The following is a 19348-nucleotide window of genomic DNA, read 5'->3' as shown; positions in this document are numbered from 1 at the left end:
TTGGTGGTAAGGCTAAATTGACAGCCACCGGATTTATCACTGATTCGATGGTATAAGGTCTTAGATATCTTGGACAAAAGGTCCGGATATCTTTTATGGGCACATGTTTTGATGCCAACCAGACTTCGTCTCCAACTTGGTAATCGGGAGCTTTCTTTCGATGCTGGTCCGAGAATTTTTTTTGTCTGTCTTTGGCTTGCAGTAAATGTTCATTTGCCCTTTTTGAAAGCTTAGGTTATTCTTGTGTTTAGAGTCTTTACTGCTGGCATTTCCAAGGTCGTGGGGGAGTCTAGTTCAGAGGTACGTGGATGTCTTCCATATATTGTGTAGAACAGGCTTTGTCCCGTGCTGGTGTGTGTGGATTTATTGTATGCGTATTCCGCTATCCATAACAGGTCTTTCCAATTCTCTTCCACTTGATGCAGCATGCAACGTAGATACTTTTCTAATGTCTGGTTTGTTCTTTCTGTTTGTCCATCCGTTTGGGGGTGATGGCTAGTGGATAATCGAACATTGATTTGTGCCATGGTACAACATTACCTCCAGAAGTTGGATACAAATTGGCTTCCACGATCTGAGAGTAGGACTGAGGGGAAACCATGCAGTTTTATAATCTTTTCAATAAATGCTTTTGCCAGACCAATAGCGTTATGAAGTCCTTTGAATGGAATGAAATGTGCCATTTTAGAGAACAGGCCTACAACCACCAGAATGGCATTAAAACCTTGACAGGGAGGTAAGTCTGTAATACAATCAGGAGAAATAGTATGCCAGGGAGCCGTTGGAATATCCAGTGGTTGTAGGAGGCCTCTGGTTTCTGTTTTTGTGATGTATTATGTGCACATATCCCACAGGATAGAACAAATCGAGCAATGTCCTTATGCCAGGTTGGCCACCAATAATTCCGTTTAACCTTGGCTAGAGTCTTAGCAATTCCGGGATGGCCTTCGATCAGGGAATCGTGATAACCAGACATGACCAATTCTTGCAGTTCTTTACTTAGTAGATATAACCGTTCCCTCAAGTAGGGTAATCCATCCAGAACCATGTGATGTTCATTTTGGGAATTCCATCTCTGCAAGATCTCGGGGTTCATTAAGGTTCGAATCTTATCTTGAAGTTCCCTCAGAGTCAATGTGGTGGTGAGTTCCAGTAGTTTATCACTTGGGATGATGGCAACAGGGTCCAGGGTACTGTTTGTTTTCTCTTCAACACCCATACGAGACAGGGCATTGGCCTTCCCATCCCAAACTCCCGGTCGGTATGTTAGTACGTAATCATATTCTGCGAAGAATAGAGCCCACCGCAACTGTCGTGACGATTGGGCTTTTGCTGACTTTAGGTATTGAAGGTTTCAGTGATCTGTGAATACTGTGATGGTATGTCTTGCACCTAATAGATACTGCCTCCAGGCTTTGAAGGCTTATTATATTGCCAACAATTCTTCGTCTGTAATTGCATAGTTAAGTTCTGGTGGTGAGAATTTACGTGACCAAAAGGCCACAGGGTGTAATTGGCCTGTCTCTGGATCTCTTTGAGAGAGAACTGCTCCCATAGCTACGCTAGAAGCATCAGTTTCCACTACATAGGGGAGATCAGGGTGAGGATGTCGTAAAATTGGCGCAGAGGTGAATATTTTCTTTGAGTTCTTGAAAGGCCTGTTCCGCCTCTTCAGTCCATTGGAATTTTTTTTTTTTTCAGTAATGATGTGATTGGGTGGACTATCCGTGAGAAATCTGGAATAAATTGGTGATAAAAATTTGCAAATCCAAGCATGCTTTGGGTTCCTTTAAGTGAAGAAGGCGACGGCCAATTAAGGATGGCATCTACTTTGTGTAAATCCATCTTGACTCCCTTTGGCGAGAGAACAAAACCGAGGAACTTAACTTCAGTGACATGGAAGGAGCATTTCTCGAGTTTAGCGTACAGTTTGTGCTGGCGAAGTTTTGCAAGGACTGAGCGAACAGGTTCCATATGATCTCTTTCAGAGGGGGAATACACCAGGATGTCGGCGATATAGACCAGGGCACCGACATCGATTAATTCCTGTAATACATCATTCATGAAGTATTGGAACACTGTGGGAGCATTGCACAGCCCGAAAGGCATTACCTGATATTCGTAGAGGCCATACTTGGTGCAAAACGTGGTTTTCCTTTCATCACCTTTGTTAACACGTACAAGGTGGTATGCTCCTCTGAGGTCTAGTTTGGTGTAGATTTGGGCATCCTTGACTTGGTCCAACAGTTCCGGGATAAGGGGCAAAGGGTAGCGTATTTTCACAGTGATTTGATTAAGTGCGCATTAATCGATGCAAGTCCTCAAATCTCCTTCCTTCTTGGGTATGAAGAATACGGGAGAAGCTACCGGTGACTTTGACGGGTTGATAAACCCATTAGCCAAGTACTGATCCAGATAGGACTTCAAGTGGAGATTTTCAGTTTCCGTAAGTGCATAAATTCGACCACATGGAACCTGTGCACCAGGTATCAGGTCGATCTGACAGTCATAGGGCCTATGTGGTGGTAATGTGTTAGCCTGTTCCTTCTGAGAAACATCTTGATAATCCTGATATTCTTTTGGTAAGATGTCCATTGGTTCTGCGATCACCGATGCTATTCCTTGAACAGATTTCAGGTTTGGCTGTGGTATAGATTTTGAGTAGCAAGCGTGGGCACATTCCTCGGAAAAGGTCAGTCTCTTTGCACGCCAGTCTATGTGGGGATTGTGAGTTCCTAACCATGGCATCCCTAAGATCAACCGGAACTGAGGAGCTTTGATGAGGTCAAACGTGATTGCTTCTTGATGTCCATCCTGACACAGAAGGGTTAACTCTGTTGTGCATTGGGTTACTGGTCCCGAAGCAATTTCTGTACCGTCAACAGTAGTTACATTTTTCAGTTGTTGGTTTTGTGCATAAGGGAAGTCCCATTTCTGTTGCCAGATATCGATCTATGTAATTACCAACTGCTCCGCTGTCTATATATGCCTCTATGGCATGCATCCGTGACAGTCGTTGGTGATTGATCAAGGTTACTGGTAGGGCGAAATGTGAGGTCTGTGACTCAACCTTCTCGCTCAACAAGCGGACCTCTATGCTTGCCGGGCCTGGCAGTTTTCCGATTCCTTTCCATCATCTTCTTTCTCTGTTGCGCCTACCACCTTCCTTGGAGGTTTCACTGGGCACTCTTTGAGGTAGTGACCCGATTTACCGAAGTACAGGCATAACTGTAGCTGTCTCCTCTTGCCTCTTTCAACCTTGGTTAAAGGGGGTCGTACTCCTCCGATCTCCATGGGTTCTCTGGTATTTTCTGATGGACGTTGAACATTATCTTTTGAACGAACGTACATGGCACGATTTTCGAGTCCACTTCGGTCTGTTCTTCGATTCTGTAATCTGTGGTCCAACTGAACTTCCAGGTTGATACTGTCTGCACAGTCTTTAGGTGGGTCTACCACTTGAGCAAGGACATCCTTCAGGTCTCCTCGTAGGCCCGATGAAACAACGTGATTCTTTTATCTTCTGGCCACCCCACTTCTACAACCAGTCTATTAAAGGTGGCAATATAAGTCAGCAAATCTTGCTTCCCTTGGCGGAGGGACAGGAGTTTGTTATCAAGAGCTTGTCCATGCAAGTGTCGAGTAAATAACTTTTCCATCTCCTGTTGAAAACCCCTGAAGTTCTACAGTAATGGGTCGTCCCGGCTCACTAAAAGTACCGACCAGTCTGTGGCACCTCCACTCAAATATGATAACACGAAGGCCACCCTCGCCTGGTCATTTGGGAAAGCCCCAGGCCTACAAAGAAAATGAAGGCGCCACTGGTTCATGAATGTTGCATACTTTCTGGGGTCTCCATTAAACCATTCTGGTGGTGCCAGGGGTACTGCTCCCGGCAATGTTATCTGTACTGTATTGACTGATGATGGTGTAGTGAAGGATGCAGCGAACCCGGGCAATGGAGGCTGCCCTGCCTGTTTTTGTAGTAGCTGTTTGCTTAGTTCATCAGTATGGTCTTTTGTGACTATTAACCCTCATCTTAAGGCATTGGTTTCCTGCCGTGCTGCGTGTACCTCGGCGCGTAATTTCCCAAAAGCTGGGCTAACTGATCAGTTTCAGATGTCTCCATGACACCCAGGTGGATAAGGTTTAAAGTATTTGTGTTCTCGTACGCTCACCTGATATCCCCAGGGGCGTCTGGAAGGCTCTGAGATCTGGAACCCTGGATGCGTAGTTGCCCAGTGCTGAATAATGAATCTTAGTTATTTGTAGGGTGAGCTATCCATCCTGCGTTTCTTGTGCAAGAGCACTTGATGTTTGTTGGGGAGCTGCCCGAGTTGCTTCACTTAATTGTAAGTCTTTGTTCTGTTTATGATGGGAATTCGTTAATGCCTTTATCTCCTTCTTTTCAGATGCAAAGGTCTTGATGGTGGCGTGCCGGATGGAGAGGCACGTTTCTAGGTAAGAGAAAGCGCGAAGCGCAGCGCCTTTATTGTCTTTTAAAGCTAACCTGTGCTTTCTTCTTCTCCTCACAGCCTGCTGTGGTGCTGCGAGTGGATGAGAGCGCGATGAAAAACGGGCCCCTGGAATCCGTTAAGGTAAGTACAACGCTGTGCGGTTGTTTAATATGGAAAGTGAACCTGAATATGTCTCTGCTCCAGATGGAAGCGCAGCGTAGCGCGATGGAATTCAGGTAAGACTGATGGAATTCGATGTTTTGGAAGCGCGAGTTCTAATATTGTTTTTACCTTTCTCGTTATTGCAGGTCGCATTGTTCGAACAGCAGCTGTGGTAGCGGTTCGCCAGAAGTCCTTAAGCTAGTACTCACATGTGAGTGATGTTTCTTCTTCTCTCGGTTTCCACAGATTGCAGCCCAGTTGAGATGGTGACTGCTGAATGATGTTTTCTCAGGTAAAACAGAATAATCTTGTTCTTGTTCTTGCACGATTACAGGAAGATGCTGAAGACCAGGAGCTAGACACGGTGAGCATCACGCTGCTGCTTGCAGAATAACACTTCTCAGGGTGTTCTGCAGTCAGGGTGTGGTTTATATAGCCCAGGTAAAGTAGTACCAGGGAAAGTAGTTCCAGGCCAAACACACCCAAAACACTAGCCCGCATGGCTTGGTTCTTAGAACAAGACTGTGTGGGTGCTTCCATGTTGGATTTAAAGGTCTATGTACATAAATGGGACCTAGTTTGAACAGCCCTTGCTTCCTACATATGAGCTTGGTGACTGGCTCCAGGAGCCCTTTTGCAGTGGTTTTAAGGCCTTCAGGGTTCTGGTGGGAGCCTGCTTGTGGCACAACTTGTGCCCCCTCACAGTGGTCATGACAGTATGTGTCTCTGATTTGTATGCATTGTGCGTCTTCATATGTATTGTTTGTACTAACACAAGTGTTTAATAAGTCTTGAATTGTTAGCTTTATTCCATGTTTAATATTACTGAAAACTCTGATAGGCTAGCATTCGTTATTCTACTATCCAACATCACTCCAATATATATATTTTTTTTAGATGGGTACTGTTTTTAATACATTAAGTAGTTCATGGTAGGTCTCCCGATCAACCCTGACATCTTGTTACCAACATTACAAACACAATCCCTGCTAGGGACTTTTCATGAAATTAATTCCATATTTGATGTCATCAGTGAAGTCATCAATGACATTTGTGATGTCATCTTGATGTCCTGGGTGTTAGTGTTAGCAGTGCATGGTGGTGGCACGAGTTATGGTTGCTTAGCTAACCATAACTAGTGAATTTCTGGGGGGTTTTGGTTTTCCTCGTAACCATAACGTCCCTTTAACAAAGTATTTTCACTGAATTTCATAGGTTTTAATTAGTGCAACCTATCCATGACATCCCTTTAACAAAGTTTTTCCTGTGAATTTCATAGGTTTTTATGATTGAAAATGTTTCATGATGTTGCATCTCTGTATATATGCTATTGACAATTTCACTTTTAACATATATGAAAGAACTGTAAACCTCCTTTAAGAAACACATTTTTTGCAATGCATACTAATGTGTGTCATTATCAGCAGCGCATGCTGGGGATTCAAGTCATGGTTGAATTGCCAAGGACGTGAGGCTCGACCATGACCCCAGGCCCACCAAACCACCCCCATTATCATCTGCACATACCCTGCATCCTAGTTCAGTTTTCACTATACCCTCATAATGTGACAAGGGGCCAGTCTCCCCAATTCATGGGTCATGGGCATCCTGCATGCAGCATGCCCAATAAGCAAATCACAGTAGATATTTGTCCTTGCCGAGGGCCAGGCCCACTGCCCAGGCAGCAAATGTATAGCATTTTTTCTACTTACTTTTTGACACTTTAAAAAAAGTAAAACACAGGACAGATTTGCAGTAAAAACAGGCTTTCAGGTCTTTGCTGATGCTCCTCACAGAAGTTGGCTGCAATCCCTTCCAGCACTTCAGGCTGCAGCCACAAGCAGAATTGTTTTTCCCATTTAAACCTACGGCTTTGACCGTGCCACATGCACCAATAAGTAAATCAGAGTAAGTATTTGTCTTTGCCCAGAGCCAGGCCCACTGTCCATGCACCAAAGTTATATCACTATTTTTTGTACTTACATTTTGACACTTTGGAAAAATAAAACACAAGACAGATTTTCAAAAGCATGTTTTCAGGTCCTCGCTGATGCTCCTCATGCAGGTATTTTGTAATACAGTCCAGCACTTCAGGCTGTAGACACAAGCAGATTGTTTTTCCCATACATACCTAGTGATTCAGCCATGCCGCAAGCCCCAATAAGCAAATCAGAGTACACATTTGTCCTTGCTCAGTGCCAGGCACATTACCTAGACAGCAAAGTTATCTCACAATGTTTTGAACTTACGTTTTGACACTTTAAAAAAAATAAAACACAGGACAGATTTGCAAAACCATGCTTTGAGGTCCTTGCTGATGCTCCTTGCAAATGTTTTCTGCAAACCTGCACTTTGGGCTGTAGCCATGAGCAGAATTTTTTTCTCCCATTCAAAACTATCTAGACCTTGAAAAACTTTACCACATAGTCGGTACCTGGAGGCCATGCCCACTTTAACCCCATTGCCAGTCCCTCGTTGTCATGGCCAGATTGTACCATGTCCCGGATAATCTGGCCACTGCCCATGGCCACAGGCTATACCTCAGTCACCAAAGGCATATCACTATATTGTGTACCTACATTATGACACTTTTCAAAAAATAAAACACTGACAGATTTGCAAAACCATCATTGAAAAGTGTCAACATCTACGTACAAAAAATAGTCATAAAACTTAGCCCCAACTTCACAAAATCCATTCAGACTTTGCTCAAACATTCAATGTTGGGTTTATAATCTTTCTGAAAACATTTGTGCAGATTCGTCAAACAGAAACATTGTTATAAGCCATCTAAACATGTTGAGACCCTGCTCTAATATTGCCTCCTCTTGGCATAATCCCACCAAACTTTGCAAAAACATTCAAATATGGGTCTAAAATCTTTTTGCAAACTTTTGTGCACATTCATCAAATGGCACCAAGTGTATAAGCCTTTCAACTATTTTGGGACACCCCTCTATTTTTGCCCCCTCTTGACGAACCAGCACCAAACTTTGCACAACCATTCAGGGTCAGGTTTAAATAACATTGCAACATTTCAGGCAGTATGATTGAGTGGCGCCAAGGTAATAAGCCATCCAAAAACTGCTTTTCACCGACCTTGTAACAAAGAAAAATGCATGGATGTCCCCGAACATCTGCACTGTTTGCGGACTTCACAGAAGAAAAAAATGCTTGTTTTTTTGCTTTCTATGACCATATCTTATCCGCATAACAGCTCACCTCCCAGAGATAGTTTCATTAGTTTGCCAAGTGCAATGTTTTGTTTTTTAATATGTTTTACTGCAATGTCCTTGGACTACGAGTGTTGTTCGCAAATCCAACATGGTGCCCATTTCAAAAGTTTTTAGGCACTTCACTTTTTTAATTGGCCAATCGGTGAGCATGTATGTTGTTAGCAAATATCACCCTGCTCTCTGATTGGTCCAGAGGCGTCTGTGGACTCCGAATGAGGAAATTAGTCAGTGGACCAGTCCCAGATATCACTAATTTGTTTTTAGCTACTTTTTGGCCATTTACAAAAAAAAATGACTGACGGATTTACAGCAAATTTATAAAAGCACACTTTTGGGACCAAGCCGCCACTCCTGGCACAAATTTGGTAAAAATCCATCCAGCTGTTTGGGCTGTAGGCGCAAGCAAAACATAATTGCCATTGTGTCTATGAGGATTTCCACACATTTTGGGACCCCCCCTAAAACTTTGCCCCCCCCCCCCTGGATGAAACTGTACCAAACTTAACAAAATCATTCTGAGGTGGCCATATACTTCTTTTTGCAAAGTTTGGTGAGGATTAATCCAGGGGGGTCAAAGGTCCAAGACACCCAAAAAGTGCTCCTTCTTTGAGTTGAGCAACTTTACCATAACTACAGGGCCAGTTGATTTTGTTAATTGACAGTGAGAATTCTAAAATTCTAAAGGTTCTGTATATATAGATGTTAACCTTGTCATATGTTCTTAAGATACTTTCCATAGGGTTTGGACTGAGCTCATGGTGCACATGCATGGGACAATAAGCAGGCCCCAAACGGATAAATCATTTTTATACATGATGAAGAACTCTGATCGTATTGTCATTTTTTGGACAAAGTGGTTCTTTCCTCCTTACTAGTTTCCCAGTATGTGTCTCAGATTGTTATGCATTGATGATCTTCATATGCATTTCTTGAACTAACACATGAGTTATGTTATGTTATGTTATGTTATGTTATGTTATGTTGATTTATACAGCGCACCGCTACCACTCATGGGTAACCTCCAAGCACTCGCATGGCTCTGCAAGAGGGGGTTGGTTGGGAGGTGAGTGTGGATAGGATCAAAACCAGGAGGAACTGGCATCTGTGAGTGTTGTTTTGCATGTGGGAGTTGGTGCAGGAGGCCCCACGTGTTATAACCATATGGGTAGGACTCAGTGCCTCGGGTGTGTGCTAGTGTTTGCATTGGTGTTAGTGTGTCATGTGTGCTTGGTGTGGGTTGTGGTTGTGTGCACTAGTTAGATTGTGTCCATAGGGGATCCAGAGTTTTGGGAGGCTGTAGCTGTATGACTATCTAGTGTCTTGGTGAGTACTTGTGATGTTGACGATTTATGGACTATGAGGTGGGTGGATCACTTCTAGGAGTACTTCTGGAATCTCAGAGATGTTGGGTGTGAACATAGAATTGATTCTTGGTGTGTTTATGTGTAGTGTGCCTAGCCCAAGGTCCAGTGCAGTGGCGTTGGTTATGTTGGAGGAGCAGGAAGGGGAAGAGGTTTAGTAAGTCAGTCACTTTGTTGGAGCCTCTGGTGTGACTCTTTGGTTGCTGCTTGATATTATGTACCCACATTCTTGGTTGTGGTTCTCCGGGCCATCTCGCCTCCTCTCTGGTTGCTTATTTGTGATATTATTGCTGCCATTGTCCCTTGCGGTTGTCATTGTCTGTTGAATAACCAGATTTTGAGCCACTTCCTGAAGGTGATGTGGTATTGTAGGTCTTTGCTGGTCCCTTCTTACTGACTGATATTGTCTTGGAGGAATTCAACTCTTTGTCTAGGCAAGGCTTTTTGGGCGATGCAGAGTGCTTTGAATTGATGCTTCTTTTACTGGTAACCAGTGTAGGCTTTTCAGTGCTGGAGTGATGTGTCCCTTCTGTTTAGTCTTAATGGGATGCTTGCTGCAGTATTTTGCACCCTTTGGAATTTCTTTGTCAGTCTTTCCGGCATTCCTAGGAAGATGCTCTTTGCGTAATCAATTCTTGTGCATATCAGGGATATGATTGTGAGGGTTCTGTGAGGGAAGGAGAGATAGGGGTAGGGGTGAGCAGATTTAGGAGGAAAAAACAGTTTTTGATGATTGCATTGACTTGTGGTTCCAGGGATAGTCTGTTGTCCATTAGTATACCTTTGTTATTTACTATGTCAGTAGTCTCCGGTTGCATTCCTATGCCGACCGACCAGTCCAGTTGTGGGTTGTCTGCATCGAGTCCTGCAGGTGAAGGCATTATTTCTGTTTTCATCGGGTTCAGTTGTTTTCATCCAATTGTAAATGTCTGTGAGGCAGTTGTTGCAGCAGTTATTTTATTCCTGGGTTCTGTTTGTTTTCACAATCAGTTGTGTGATCTGCGTAGTTGTAGGCGGTTAGCCTGTGGGTTCGAGTGACTTTCATCAGTGGGCATATGTAGATTTTGAAAAGCAGAGGAGTGAGGCTGGATTCCTGTGGGAGTCAACAAGATGTATTCTTTGGTGTTCGAGGTGAGGTGTGTCTCGTAAATCTTGATTTGTTAGCTGTTAATTCCTGGTTTAACATCGGTCAGGATTCTGATGGACTTGGATTTATGAATCTACTGGCCAAGATTACACATACTTTGATAGTCCACGCTGCAGTCATTGCCTATGTGTATGTATTATTACATTGCTGTATTTACAACACTTCAATATTACATGTCAGTTTAAATAAGCACATGTTTTGATATTCGCAGTAATTCATGAGAGATCTCCCGATCACGCTTGATATGTTGCTAGCAACATTATAAACAGAACCACTTATAAGGACTTTTCATCAGAATTGAAAAGAGATGTGATGTCATCAGTGATGTCATCAATTATATGATTTATGATGTCATCTTTGATGCCCTGGGTGTTAGTCTTAGCAGTGCATGGTGGCGGTCTGAGTTATGGTTGCATAGCTTACCATAACTGGTGATTTTCTAGGGTTTTTCGATTTTATTTGTAACCATAATGTTCCTTTAACAAAGTTTTTTCAATGAATTTCAATGGTTTTTGTTAGTGCAACTTAACTATAACGTCTGTTTAACAAGTTTTTTTCAGTGTATTTTATCAGTTTTTATTAGTGAAAGTGGGCCTTATTACGAGGTTGCGGGTACCCGGTTAGTACGACCAGCGTGTTGCCGCCGACCCCATAACACTGGATCTTCCGCCTGACTTCCTGGCGTCACAGAAACATTACAAGTCCCAGCGGAGCGTGAAGTCAGGCGGGAAATCTTGTAAGTCCCCATTCCCGTGGAGTCCTATAGTTCTATAGGACTCCACGGGAATGGGGATTCGGAAGAACCATGGCAACTCTGCCTGCCGTGGCCGCTGTGGCCGGCAGGGTCAGACTTGCTGGGTGCAGCGGCCCTAGCAGGCAGACTCGTAGTATGGCAATCCAGAAACAAGGGTGCCGGTGAGCTTACCGATACCCTTGTTTACGGACCACCACAATTGTAATGAGACCCAATGTTTCATGATGTTACATCACTGTATATGTTGTTAATAATTCCTTATTTAACACACATGAAAGAACCATGAACTTCTTTAACAAACATATTTTTTGCAGTGCAAATTGATGTGTGTCGTTTTCAGCAGCGCATGCTGGTGAAGCAAGTCATGGTTGAATTGCCTAGGGCATGAGGTTCGACCATGACCCCAGCCCCACCAACTAGCGCCGTTATCCACTGCACCTAACCTGCATCGTAGTTCAGCATCGACTATACCCTAAGAATGTGACCGATGGCCAATGCTCAGTCTCTCCAATCCATGGGGCATGGGCGTCCGCGATGCCACATGCCTCAATAAGCAAATCAGAGTAGACATTTGTCCTTGCCAACGAACAAGCCCACTGACCAGACATCAAAATTATATCACTATTCTTTGTACTTACATTTTAACATGTTGGAAAGAGTAAAACACTGGACAGATTTGCAAAATAATGCTTTCAGGTCCTTGCTGATCCGCCTTGCACAAGTTTGTGCATAGTACGCACCCACCGATTGGTCAATAAAAACGTGAGGGGTGTCAAAACTTTTGAAACAGACACCATGTTGGATTCGGGAACTGCGCCCATAGTCTGCGGATATCTCAGTAAAAACATCATAAAAAACACAACATTACACTTGTAAAACTAATGACACAATCTCTGGGGAGTTGATGGGATGGATATGGCCAGAAAAAGCCAAACATAGATGTGTTTACTTCTCCAAAGTCCACGAATATCTCAGATGTTCGTGGACATTGCTGGGATGTTTGCCAACTTGACAAAAGTTCAAGGACATCCAGGCATATTTCTGCATTATAGGTTCGGTAAAGAGCAGTTTTTGGATTGCTTATAATTTTGACGCCATTCAATGAAACTGTATGAAAATCTGGTGTTTTAACTAGAGGGGGCAAAATCAGACGGGGGTCCCAAAATGTTTGAACGGCTTACAAATTGGTGCCATTTGATGAATCTGCATACAAGTTTGCAAAAAAAGATTTCAGACCGAACTTTGAATGATTTTGCAAAGTTTGGTGGGATTTTGTCAAGAGGAGGCAACATTAGAGGGGGGTCTCAACATTTTGAGATGATTTATAACGTTGGTGCCGTTTGACAAATCTGCGCAAAAGTTTGCAAAAACATTATAGACCCAACTTTGAATGTTTGTGCAAAGTTTGAATGGATTTTGTGAAGGGAGGGATATGACATATCACTCACTCATTGTATACCTACATTTTAACACTTTTCAAAAAATAACACAAAGACGGATTTGCAGCAAACATGTGTGAGGACCATAGGCAAGGACCCGAAAGCATGGTTTTGCAAATGTGTCTGTGTTCTATTTTTTTAAACGTGTCATAATGTAGGTATAAAAATAGTGAAATATTATTGGTGACTGAGGTAGAGCCTGTGACCATGGCTAGTGACCCGATTGTCTGGGACATGGTGCAGACAATCTCACCACTGGCCATGACCACAAGGGATCGGCAATGTGGTAAGGTTTTTCAAAATAAGGATAGCTGTGAATGGGAAAACAAATTCTGCTTGTGGCTACAGCCTAAAGTTCTGGACGCAGTTGCAGCAAACCTGCCTGAGGAGCATCAGCAAGGATCTGAAAGCATGTGTTTGCAAATCTGTCTTATGTTTTATTTTCCAAAGTGTCCAAATGTATGTACAGAAAACAGCGATATAACTTTGGGTCCTGGGCAATGGGCCTGACCCTCTACAAAGACAAATGTCTACTCTGATTTGCTTATTGAGGCATGCAGCATGGCTGAATGCCTATGATCCAATTATGGTGGAGAGAGCCCATGACTGCAAACCATGAGCACTGGCCATTGGTCACATTATGAGGGTATAGTGGACACTGGACCAGGATGCAGGGTAGGTGTAGTGGATAATGGGGGGTTGATGGTTTGCTAGGGCTGGAGTCATTATCAAGCCTCATGCCCTAAGTTTTTCAACCATGACTTGCATCCCCAGCATGAGCTGATGAAAACGACACACATCAGCATCTGCTGCAAAAAAGTGTGTTTGTGAAAGAAGGTTTATAGTTCTTTTATATATATTAAAAGAAGAATTATTAATAATGTATATACAGTACTGTAACATCATGCAACATGTTCACGTATCAGCGACCACTGCACTATAACTACAGGGCCTGTGGTAGCAGTCCTGTAGTTATGGTTAAGTTGCTCAACTCATAGAAAGAGTACTTTTTGGGTGGCTTATAACTTGGCCCCAACGGATGAATCCTCACCAAACTTTGCAAAAAAAGTATATACCCCCTTCAGAATGAATCTGTGAAGTTTGGTGTGGTTTCGTCAAGAGGGGCAAAGTTATCGGGGGGGTGCCAAAATATGTGGAAATCCTCATAGACGCAATGGAAATATTGTTTTGCCTATACTTACAGCCCAAACTGCTGGTCGGATTTTCACCAAATTTGTGCCAGGAGTGTCAGCTTGGTCCTGAAAGTGTGCTTTTGTAAATTTGGTGTAAATCCATCGAGTAGTTTATTTTTTAAATGGCCAAAAGTAGGTAAAAGTAAATTAGTGATATCTGGGTCTTGTCCGCTGACTCACTTCCCTATTCGGTCCACGGACACCCCTCTGGACGAATCAGGGTGCGAGGTGATGTCCGTGAACATCAGACGCGCATGCTGATTGGATAGTGAAAAGCGTGAAGTGCATCATATTTTTTTAAACGGTTGCCATGTTGGATTTGTGGACAGCCGACATTGTCCACGGATAGCACAGTGGGGAAAACATCTGGAAAACACATTTGGGGTTATTTGGTGGTCGAAAAAGGGGTTGGAAAGGGTGTTGGGGTGAAATAAAGATGATATGGAGCTATTTTTCTAAGTGAAGAAAGGGTTTGCAGATGCATCCAAGTCTGCAGTCAATATTATTGTCCACGGACATCATTTCATTTGCAGGGAGGGTCAGGCTGAGTTTTGTTTTTTAAAGGTGTATTGTATGTACTTGTCATATGGTTTAATTATATTGTGGTGGTTGTGGCCACTTGCCACACAGACTATAGTTGTAATTATAGGTACTGTAGGGGGAGTTTACAGTATTTGTAATATGGTGGAATATCATTGAAGTGTATATGGCATTTATGATTTTAGGGCAATTGAGGACAGTGCTTACGGAATACGTTTTTGTTTATATTTGGTATGCATACAGTAATAAAGTTGGAATCTCTGGTTCTTTTTCTGTGAAAAAAAGTTACATTTGTGACATACACATTTTCTTTTCTTGACTCTCATAAACAGTACATTCTATGTACTATGTTTGGTCCAACATTAGTGTGTGCTACACTGTTGTTGTTGTACTGACATGAAATAATCATTGAGCCATTGGCAAAAAAAATCCATGGAGAATAAAAAATATATATAATTGTGGGGGTGCAAGTGTGATATTATGTTTATTTGAAGTTTGTTGTAATTAAGGGAATGTTTAAAGTAGTTAGATACCTGTTGGCGTATTCTAACTACATTAGAATTTACAAGAAGTTTTGCAGTAACAAGAACTGTGATGGTGTATTTGAAGTGTATTAAAACGAAGGGTATTTTTGAAGTAGTTAGATACCTGTTGGCATATTCTAACTATCTTAACTTTTAAAAGTACTATTGTAGTATTATGGATGTAGTTAGATACATGTTGGCATATTCATATTAGGATACAGTTTAGTGAATACATTTGAGTTGATGGAATATTAGGTAGGCATTTGTTAGATTAGTTTTGGAGTAACAGAGGTGTCATTACATTCAAACCAACCACATTTTGACATATTGCAATATAGTGCCCTGAAGTGGTTGTAGCATTAGTGTGGCATATTATGCCTACTGTTTTGAAGGCTTTCTCGCCAATAGATACTTGGCAGTGTGTAAAGGTAGTGAGTTTCCAGTGATTTTAGGTACCATCTGCATTGTACCTTAGAAGTATTAGTTTGACATATTGGCTATGTGAGTTTATTTGCATGCTGGAACTATTTTCTGCATTCCAAAAGGGCATTATATGCCATGATTTGCATTCTGCAGAAGCTGGTGAAATGAAATGGATTCGCAATTTGGTATGATTTATATACAAATTGTTCATTAGGGATGTACTCTTGTGAAACATGGTTGCGGAGAGTGCATGTATGTTTCCATGTGTATGAAATCTTGCATATTTCATTTATAGGGATGTTGTGGTTTCCAGTACTTGTAGTAAGTACATTAGAAATCATTTGGGATATTCCTGTGTGTTTATGGTAAATGTTACCACTCCTGCAGAATAGTCCAATTCTTGCCTTATAACTAAGACACTGGGCCTCATTCCGAGGTGGGCGCAAAGGGATACCGGGCACCGTTAAGTCATCGGTGATGGTAATCCCTTTGCACCCTATTCCAAGGTCCCTTTGCGGGTCCCGCAATGGGCGCCTGGTAGTGGGAGCTGCTAAGGAACCAGAGTGCTAATAACGGTACCGCAAATTACGGTACCGTTATTAGCTACTTCCCCATTCCCATTGAGCCCTATGGGGGCTCTAATGGGAATGGGGAATGGATTTTTCAATGGGGACTTACCGGTCCCTCCAGGGTCGGAATGGACCACTAAGTCCCCATTGAACCAGGTCGGACCCGGACCCGGTATGGGAGGTAGTCATGGCGCAAATAGCGCCATGACTACCTCCATACTCTGAATGAGGCCCACTGTAAGTGTTGTCAGGATTATCTGGGGCATATCTATGAAGGATGAATATTTGCAAACATAACTAGTATGAGCCGTTAAAGCCGTTTAAGTAAATGTTTCGAACAATTGGTGGCAACTGGAAGAGAAGATTGATTGTTACATTTGCATAGCAATTTAAAAGAGAGTTGTGTCTCTGCATCGTTTGATGGGCCTGCAGATTTCTTCGGAGAAGAGATATTTGTGTTTTTGTCTTGTGATGGACATGAGGTTGAGTTTGTACTAAACAGTTTTGTGGCTGTATTATTTGATGGAGAAGTAGTTGATTGTTGTTTCCTTAGAAGTATTGTTGGGAGATCTGTTATAGGTTCTGTTTGCATTAGTTTTCTTTTTAAAGGTTTTATTTAGGCACAGGGTACATATCTAGATGGGGGTGTACAGTGCATGTTGCCTGTTGTATTCTAGGAGGCAAGGAATGTCAGCGTTGGCTTTATTTGCATCAAAGTTAACTAGGAATAGACCAATGAAATTATGAAGATGTGAAAGTGATACGTAACTCATACCTTCTTTAAAGACTGTGTTGCCAATGTCAATGAATGCGTGATCTAGGGTTAGACCTTGCGATTTATGAATAGTGACAGTATATGCAATAGATAGAATTGTTCTCTGTGTACGTACATGTCTTTGAAACGAAGGAAATGTGCTACTGTGTGGCCAATTTATTTAACTTCTGTAAGTTTGTCAAAGTGAATGTTGACAAACGGAATGTTGTCATATGGATATGTTTGGAAGCCAACAACTGTACCAATTGCTCCATTGACTAAATCTTGTTCTACATCAAGCTTATCTTTTAGAATTACTCTGCGTTTTAGACGGAAGGTTTATATTTTCTCCTATCGAGCTATGGTGGAGATATATTTTTCGAAGCTATTTAGTCATGCTGTTGCTTGTTGACATAGGTAGTGTCATGTTGTGCACTTCTAGTTTGTCTGTGGAGCTGATATGCAGTATGCATTGCATTTTTGTTTTAACATTGTCTCGTTAAAATGACTACAGCTTGCGAAAGTTGGCATTAAGGACATGCATTTTATATTTTGTTGAATTAATTGTTCCATGACATCACGAGCAGATGTGTTTTGCCCATATATATCATGGATTAGTCTACTATTTAAGATGGATTTTGCATTTCTAGCAATCAGACCAGTTCTAATGCTTTTTAAAATGTTAGCATTGGTGAGGTCAGCAGACTGACGCATGTTTTGAGTTAGTTCTCTGTATTGAAAATGTTGCCAGAGATTTACATCTGCAATGCTGCAGAGTGCATTGCGGCATTGGTTGTGTCCTAATGTTTTGATAATAGGTTGACCTTTTACTGGTATTAACTGTAGGAGGTCTCCGAAAAAAATAACGTGATTCCCACCAAGCAGTTGTTTGTAGTCGGTTTTTAGGATGTCTTGAATTCTGAGCTGAATTAAAGCCAAGATGAGGTTGTAAACCACGCTTACTTCATCGATTAGGAGCACTTTCATTTGTCTCGGAATTCTGTGTACTTCAGTAGCAGCTTCTGCTGATAATTTGTATATTCTAATTTGTTTCTTCTGGAAGGAGCAGTAGTCGGTGTAAAGTTACACCTCCTATGTTGTAGGCAGCTAAACCTGTGTGGACTGTTACAACGGCTGAAATGTTGTTGTTTGTTAAGTTTTGTAGAAACGTGCTGATTATTTTAATTAAGAACATTTTACCAGAAACAGCTTCACCACTTACATACAGGAGCAAAGGGTTAACATTTGTACAGCTACAAGTTTTAGTTTCATGTTTAAAACCATGTTCAATTTCTTCAGTGACTTCTATTTAAACCGTGAGTCGTTCATCATTTAGCTGTGACTTGAGCACTGACAAGCCTACTTCAGATTGTTTCGATTGATAAATGGTATTTTCTACCTTAGTCATGGCTATTTCTGCTTCATTTAAAATGAGTGGTTCTCCAAGTTGTTCTTGGCTTCCTGTAAGGGAAGGTTGACTGCCCTGAGGAATGTCTTTATCTAGTTGAGCTTCAATGTATTCCTCTTGTTGGAGTTCATTGTCCAACATTTGTTTGTATTATTTGGAATTCACATTTGTTTTCTTTCAGTGGCTTTGAATGCAGCTTCAAATGAGTGATAGTCACCTAATAATTCTTGTTCTTTTCTCCAACATTAAAAAAGTTGTAGTAGGGCCATGTAAAAATGTTCTTTATGTTGCAGATATTTAAATGATAAATGTATATGATTAATTAGGCTGGGTATGGTAAGCTTTCCTAGGCTTCCTTCACAAGTTGAGACTGAATATTTGCCAGTTGTCTCATCTGGTGTGACATTGTTTTTGTTGGAGTGGTTTTGGGATATGTTATGCAGGCACATGTTTACCAAAGCAATACTTTTGTTTGGGTAGTATGTGTCAATTAAATTGTTTTTTAAAATGTCCTTGCTCTTGGGACAATTTGTGGCTATTGTTTCTATCTATTGGTAGGATTTTAGTACTCTTTTTCAGGATCAAACTTGACCAAGGTTTAGCTAGACAAAGTGTTCAGATTTGCCATATAAGGCTGTGCCTGTTAAATGGTCTACAGCTACGTAGCACCCCATTCTCTCTGGCAAGCCATTTTATACCAAAGCTGCACCATTTTTGTGACAGTGTTTTGTCATATGATATCTGCAAAAGTGATCCACAACGCACACCTACTTATGAATGTTAGATTTGTATAAATCAGATATAATTGTCTTTGTTTTCCAATAATTATAAAGATTTAAGGTCCAGGGGAGAAAAGACGATCCTGGCACATGGACTATAGAAGTAAGTAATGCAGAATAAAAGTTCCCAATATGTGTGAACTCCTGTCCCCTCCACAATGTCAATGGCCAAAACTCAGCTAAACTATTATGTTAAGAGGTGATACATATGTGTAGCAGACAATCCTAATGAAGTTGTAGGACAGTGGGGGTGAAAGTAGGGCTATGTGCCATGGTGAGAGTCTTGCTTGTGCATTGCATAGTGATAGTACTCTTGATCATGCCAGAAGAGGTACTAGGTAGTGCAAGTTTTGAGATGCAGTGGGGCCCAGTAGAAACAGCTAGTGAGAGGAGAGGTTGTGCTAGTGGGTTTGGCTGAGGGCTTATCTACAACAAAGCTGGTAGGAAGGGGGTGCGTGGTCGTAGTTTGGGCGCAAGGGTGTGCTTAGAGACCATGCCCGGTTGTGGACTGTGTTGATTGTCTTAATGGCCATTTGTAACTGGCAGTAGGAATGTGGTGAAGGGAAGCACGGTGAGCAGTGATGAGGTGTACAGGGTGCTCG

This window comes from Ambystoma mexicanum, chromosome 10 (assembly GCF_040938575.1).
Source record: "Ambystoma mexicanum isolate Mex_15411 chromosome 10, UKY_AmexF1_1, whole genome shotgun sequence".
NCBI lineage: Eukaryota > Metazoa > Chordata > Amphibia > Caudata > Ambystomatidae > Ambystoma > Ambystoma mexicanum.
This window is presented reverse-complemented; position numbering follows the sequence as displayed.